At 41.2% G+C, this 6,985-nt stretch overlaps 1 pseudogene; it reads left to right on the top strand.

The window, feature by feature from the left end:
- The first annotated feature begins 1,710 nt into the window (after positions 1 to 1,710).
- Positions 1,711 to 1,828, top strand: LOC126250033 (5S ribosomal RNA; annotated as a pseudogene).
- Positions 1,829 to 6,985: the final 5,157 nt, after the last annotated feature.

Below are 6,985 nucleotides of genomic sequence, written 5' to 3'. Positions count from 1 at the left end.
ATTTCATTTGTTGGTATACAGGGTGTGAAATTCAGTACATAGTGCTGCCACTTCTGGCAGTAACATCATCCCTAACCCAGCTGGGCATCAGGTTGAACTAAGATTGGATGACACACATGGGTACAATATTTCATACTGTTTCAAATGTATACCAGAGTTGGGTGAGATATCTGGGTAATTTACTGGCCAGGTAACATTCAAATACCCTTTGTATCAAGGTAAGACATGAGAATATGGGAAAAATGCAGTCTTCTGTTATCTTGTTGAAAGGTAATGTCAGTGTCATGGAAGCCTCAAAGATAGGGCACAAGCACCAGCCTCCACACATAAGAAACATAATGCCTTCAGTCCAATTTACTGGCTGTGTGAATCATAGGTGATTGTGTTTTACTGGGCTCACACAATGATGAAAAATGCAGTATGGCAATGTTCAGACTCCTTGAAGCCTCCACACATGGATAACATCCATTATAATGCTCTACACAGACCCGGAACTCTTCTGAAAAGAAGACATGGTATCACAGCTGTGTAAGTGTTTTCATTGGGCACACCACTGATGGCTTGCCTCTCTTTGCTGCTGTCTCAAAGGAGGTCATAACAGTAGTCACTGTGCTAACAGTCCATTATGTTCCACATATCATGATACCATCTATGTGGGTACTTGTCTTGCTGTAAACAAACTCATTTCCTGACTCTAGGTATGAGACATGGCTGTATGGTCCTGCACTACCAGGCAAGCAATACATCTGTCATTTCAGCCATTAGTAATGTAGGACATTCCGAATGACCTGCATGAACCCATCAGTCCCATATTAGCATGACAGTCGTGGGAACCTGAACAATGCAAAGAGCAATATCATGGAATGATAAACTGAATTCGTAATAGTAGTAATAACAAAAAGAGTCAAGGTAACCATTCACTTTGTAGTTGAGCCAATGAACAGTCAAAAGCTACATCATTAAGACTAAAAATGTTGCTAAGCTTTAGAACAATGCCTATCCTGCGAAAAGGGGAGAGAGGGGTTTAAAACCGTGAGGAAAATCACTGTGTGTACGTATTTGTAATCATCTGGCCTGAGCATGTTCAAATTAGAAATCTCTGAATTGGCACAACTGGCAGCACCCAGAAAAGTGTTGTGTTAACATTTGTACTCAGACAATAATGTTAAGCATCAACAATCAACAAACACTGGTCTCATTTAAACTGCTGGCAACACATACCGAATGACAAATGAATTATATCCTCTGGCATATTAGCCTGATTAATGGATGTGTTGTTATACTGTTTTTATCAGTATTATATCATTCTTAAAGTTTACCTGTTAGATACAGAAGAAAGAGAGAGAGAGAGAGAGAGAGAGAGAGAGAGAGAGAGAGAGACAGAGTAATATGTATATCTCTGAAAGGAATGTAATACAGGTGATGTGTAGTTTCTCTACTTGGATGTCACCAGCAGATGCATCAGATGTTCAAATCGGTTTATGAAAGATTTAAGAAATATATTAAACCAATAAACTTGTTTTAGAAGTTGTGAAACTCTCCTTACTATTGAGGGAATGTGGAATGATGCTAGTCATTTATCTATATAGTTCTCTCCCCCAAGGAACCATGCTTATTAAACTCTGTGGAATGGAATTAATGAACACTAATTTTTGACCCAGCACTGGATCAGTGGGTGGGGTAGTTACATAGTTTCCCTAATTGTACTCAGGCAATGGCCTTGCCGCAGTGGATACACCGGTTCCCGTCAGATCACCAAAGTTAAGCACTGTCGGGCGTGGCCGGCACTTGGATGGGTGACCATCCAGGCCGCCATGTGCTGTTGCCATTTTTCGGGGTGCACTCAGCCTCGTGATGCCAATTGAGGAGCTACTCGACCGAATAGTAGCGGCTCCGGTCAAAGAAAACCATCATAACGACCGGGAGAGCGGTGTGTTGACCACACGCCCCTCCTATCCGCATCCTCATCTGACGATGACACGGCGGTCGGATGGTCCCGGTGGGCCACATGTGGCCTGATGACGGAGTGCTGAATTGTACTCAGGGGTGACTAGCTGTTAAATGAAATTCAAAGATACAATAAATTCTTGAATTTATTATCACAAACTGATTACATTAAAAATTGTCTAGTAATTCATAAAAGTTATTCCAGATGTAATGACAATAATAATAAACTCAAAAAGTGAATTGTGGTTAAACTCAAAAAGTGAATTGTGGTTATCAAAGTTCAGGAAAAGAAGCACATGATGGTAAGTTCAACTCTTTAACATATTACATTTTAACTGATTCAAATTCATGATTCAACAACAATGATTACATTCAGGGCTGGAACATAAGTGAAGATGCTGTGGAACTGTGCCAGCCCCAGTGGCCATGTAGAAACTAGTGGTGAAATTATTGAGGGTTGTCAAATCCATTGTGACGTATACCTCTGGTGGTGCCTGTGGGAGCTCCCAGTGTCTCGTGCCACTGCCACATCATCGTCTGATGAGGTCAGAACCAGTGTCTGCTGGGCGAAGTCTCACCCCATGCGGAACCCACAGTGTCTCTGCTAAGTGTAGAATACGAAGTGATTCTGCTGCAAATAGAAGCTGAAGTCTCCTCTGAGCAAGCAGAGCCTGAAGAACGCTGCTCAGCACAGAATACAAAATGAGGTGTTGTAAAAGTGTAAGTGCCTCAGTTCTGTGGATGTTTCCTGTGCCTCAGCAGCGGCTGCCAATCAGAAACTAACATTTTTGTCCTGCCAGTCAAAAATTAAGCAAACGACCCTGTACTCCCATCACTGTAGGAAAATGCGTTCCTTCCAATCAAGTATACGGAAACCGCATTTCCAGAAACTTGCATTTAAAAATTTTAAGTTGTTATACTCCAACCAATCTAGATGTCTTATTGCTGTTGCCTTTTGCATGATTTTTTCAAGTGTGGGAACATAAAGAGAGAAAACAAAGGGAAAAATGTTGGGCTAGTTGCCGAACAGGCGGCCAAAGCATGTGATTGTCATTCCCAAGGACTGCCCGTGTCTTTTAGAAAGCTTTCGAGATTGGTATTTCCCCTAGAAAGTTTTCTCGTAAGAATATTTCAAGAAAACTGGTTGTGTTATTTACAAAATCCCCTTTCCACCAGGAGAATGTCTCACAGATGCCTTAGTAGAAAAATGTTACAGTGTGTGTCTGGCTGGTAATGTTGCTCCAGGAAGTGGGCAGAAGCACAGCATCCATCCTCCCCTAACCGAACGTGGCAAAAGAGGACAATGCGTTTCCTGCCTCTTAAACAAGCAGGGGTTGGGATGGTTTCTCTGTTGAACTGCCATGGTCGTTCTGTGGCTGGCACAGCACGCAGTAATTGTCTTGGTCTATACCCGGTACATGCAATGGAATACATACAAGCGTCGAGATGGAAGTAAGAAAGTAGTAACCTATGCAATCACTGTTGTTGAATTACAATTGGAAATAAACGTGTGTTTCTGCAGTCCCCCAATTTCAATTGGATTAATTTGAAATTTGATCAATTTGAAATGAGATTAATTTGCATATCAGACTGACTCTAATTTGCATATACAAATGACATACCGCGGAATGAAAAGAAATGAGGCCTACTGCTTTGACGCTTTTCACAGTGTCTGTAGGTCTTCTATACACACTGTGTCCCAGCTTGCCAACTGGTTTTCGTTTCATCAGGACATCAAAGAATGGGAGACCACCATCATGTTCCACCTCCATGGTAAATTATATGTCAGGCTGGAATGAATTGAGGTGATTGAGAAATTCATCAAAGCTGTCCTATCCATGTGGTCTAATGACAGATGTGGCATATGTGTCATTCACGTAATGGTGGAAACGGGTTGGTTTTAGTTGGGCTTATTCCGAAGCCTTCTCCTTGAAATCTTCCATGAACAAATTCACTAAAAGCAGTGAAATAAGGCATACCATGGTGTCGCTGTCCATCTGTTGGTAATAATTTCCATCAAAAAGGAAGCAAACTGAGGAGAGCACAAACTCAAAAAAAAAGTCTCGTCGAGTCGGTCCTGAATTTCTTGCTGATCAGTTCCATTACTTGTTGTAGTAGTACCCTGGTGAAGAGGGACACTACGTCAGAACTCACCAGCAGACCACTATCACTGAGGTTAAGTTCCTGTAGATGTTGCACAAAATGTATGGAATTATGGGTGTGATGATGGTATTTCCCCACAGATTGACTCAGAAGATGCCCCCTTTCGGGACTTTTGGCAGCTCATACAGTCGTGACAGAGCAGCAGCTTGTGATCAAAATTTCTTGACAGTTTTCACATCGAAGTTACTGTGAACAAGTTAGATGTTTTTCTCTGGAGACGACTTTTCAGATCTCATATTTTCCAGTACTCTGCTTCATCGAGAAGTCAATAAATATTCTGTTTATGTTATGAGCACAGGAGCTACACTGTAGTGTTCCATTCGTCAACGGGCAGGAGACCAAATCTGGGTCATGGTGCAACTCGTGGATGACGACTTTTTCTGACTTTGAAATGTTGCTCTTCAGTGGTGTGGTCTAGATGAGCGTGTGGCACATTTCACGACAATTTCTTGAGCCTTGTTGACTGATAGAACATAGGTAGCCCGTTCTATACGGAAAAAAGGAGCACAAATCACTAACATGTATCCCGTTTGTTGGCAATACCTCTACGAAAATAAGCAGATTCTTGGAGCGACACGATGTCAAATGTACTGTCTCCGTCAAAGCCTACCACACAACTGACATCTTGTTTTATTTCGAGGGTAATGTTGTTTGAATGATGGCTGGCCCATTGATCGTGGCAACTACAGTGACAGGAAATTTACGTGAACATCAATAAAATATTTGCAGAATCGTATGAAATATTGAAACGAGCTTTGGAGATGACGCTCGAGATCGATCGCAGTATTACGAATGATTCTCCCGATTCAACAGTTGTCAACAATTAGCTGAAGATGACACTCGACCAGGAAGACCTACGACAGCAGCTGGTGGCGCTCATGTTCAGACAATTAAAAGTCTGGTGTGTGCCAATTTACGTCTGTTAGAGAACCTCTGGAAACGTTGAAAACTCAGTTTTTATCGTCAGATTTTTAAGAAAAAAAACTGAAGAGTTCATCGACTTCAATAAAGCTTGTCCCTCGTCTGATAAAAAACAGAAGAAACATCGAATGAACGTTTTCAAGGAGCTTCTTGAACAGCTGAGGGTGACAAAACATTCATCTGTAGAATCAGTACAGGAGACGATTGCAGAATTTGCATCTACGACATACTCTCATTATTATGCCTGTGTTTCGATGAGGTTGCGGGAAAAAATTGCTTGAGATTGTCTCCCCAAATTTACCTTCGCGAAAATAAATCTTTGATGGCAGACTAAACGAAGAACGTGTAAGTGACGGGAAGCTTACGACTCCTGGAATGTCGGTGATGAGCATATGTATTTCCAACCTATAAACGGATTTCATGCCTCGGTATTGACGAACTTTGGTGATTTTCACCGGGTCGAGATCCATTCAGACAATTCCAGTAGCAAGTGCACACCATTTTGTGTAGTTCATGACATGGCTCAACGCTGACATTCCTGGAATAACCTCTTTTTTATAGTTCAGATTTACCGTGTAAAAGTAAAGAAGCTTAATCAATCGATGAAGAAAGGAATGGAGCAAGTTTGAGTTTAACGTTCGTTCATTACTACTACCATTTAGAGATGAATAACAAATTTGATTTGGGTAAGGACGGACAAGGAAATCGAAACATCCTGGCATTCGCTGTAACTGATTAGGGAAAGCCTTGCCTTTAGAGTAAAATAACGGGCAGAATATTTTTAGCTGAGCTATGAATGAAAATGCGTGCAAGTATGTCGACAAGCCTACGCATTGTAACACGTACGTAAGCGACAGAAAGCATCATTAATACCCTCACCAGTCGAAATGCGTCTGCCAGTAGTGTGCCAAGTCAGGAGAATAAAGGCGGCGGTAGGTTGATACAAGTGCACTACTGGACAGGAGCAACACCACATAAGGTGGCACACAGGGAAGTACAAATACATCCATTCACAATCCGGAAAGACAGTTTAAAAGTTTGAAGCCGATTATAAAATATTCTGTTTATGTTATGAGCACAGGAGCTACACTGTAGTGTTCCATTCATCAACGGGCAGGAGACCAATCTGGGTCATGGTGCAACTCGTGGATGACGACTTTTTCTGACTTTGAAATGTTGCTCTTCAGATTTATAAAGTGGTGATTGTCGCACGCGAGTATACGCGCCTTTCTATGGAACGTCACTTAGCTACAAAATCACGCTGGCGATCGGCCCAAGATTGCTACTTCGAGCACGTATTTTTCCTGCTGTTTAATGGAGATGGTGCACAGTTTTTAATAAGTAGATTATTCATCATCGTTGTCTTCAATTTCGAACTAAAAAACAAAATCACCCTAATCTTTTATGAGGTCTTCCAATATCTCTTTTCTCTGTCGGCTTGTAGTTCAGGATTTAATACTTGATTCTGTTCTGATATCTTCATTTCTAATAACATCTCTCCTATTGTAACCATTCTTGCTCCTCAGGAAACTCATATAGCAGAAAAATCACAGCCTACAATGAGAGATTCGAGAGACTTGTTCTAAAACTGAATTATGTACAACAATTTTTGAGCTGACTGGATGTTCTCCTCGGAATGACATTATTTTCGTTTTATTACTAGAAACTTTTAAATTTTATTCCTTGCATATTTCGTTCAGTTGGTACAGTAGTGTTTGGAGCTCATCGTCGTTCTTTTGAATAATAACGATACCATCTGCGAACATAAGCACATTCAGGCACTCATCATTCGCTAAATTGCCTATGTTTAGTATGTGTACTTGAACACTGTGTAGAGTGTTATGCTTGTAACTTGACGAACATAACTCTATCGATAGTGATAAATTAGCCTCGTGAAATTGTTAAAGTTAGCATCTCGCTGGTGGCTTGTGGAAGGAACAGAGTATGTGCTGCT

This window comes from Schistocerca nitens, chromosome 3 (assembly GCF_023898315.1).
Source record: "Schistocerca nitens isolate TAMUIC-IGC-003100 chromosome 3, iqSchNite1.1, whole genome shotgun sequence".
In the NCBI taxonomy this organism is placed as follows: Eukaryota; Metazoa; Arthropoda; class Insecta; order Orthoptera; family Acrididae; genus Schistocerca; species Schistocerca nitens.
Note: the sequence above shows the minus strand (reverse complement) of the source record. Positions and strands in the feature narration are given on the sequence as shown.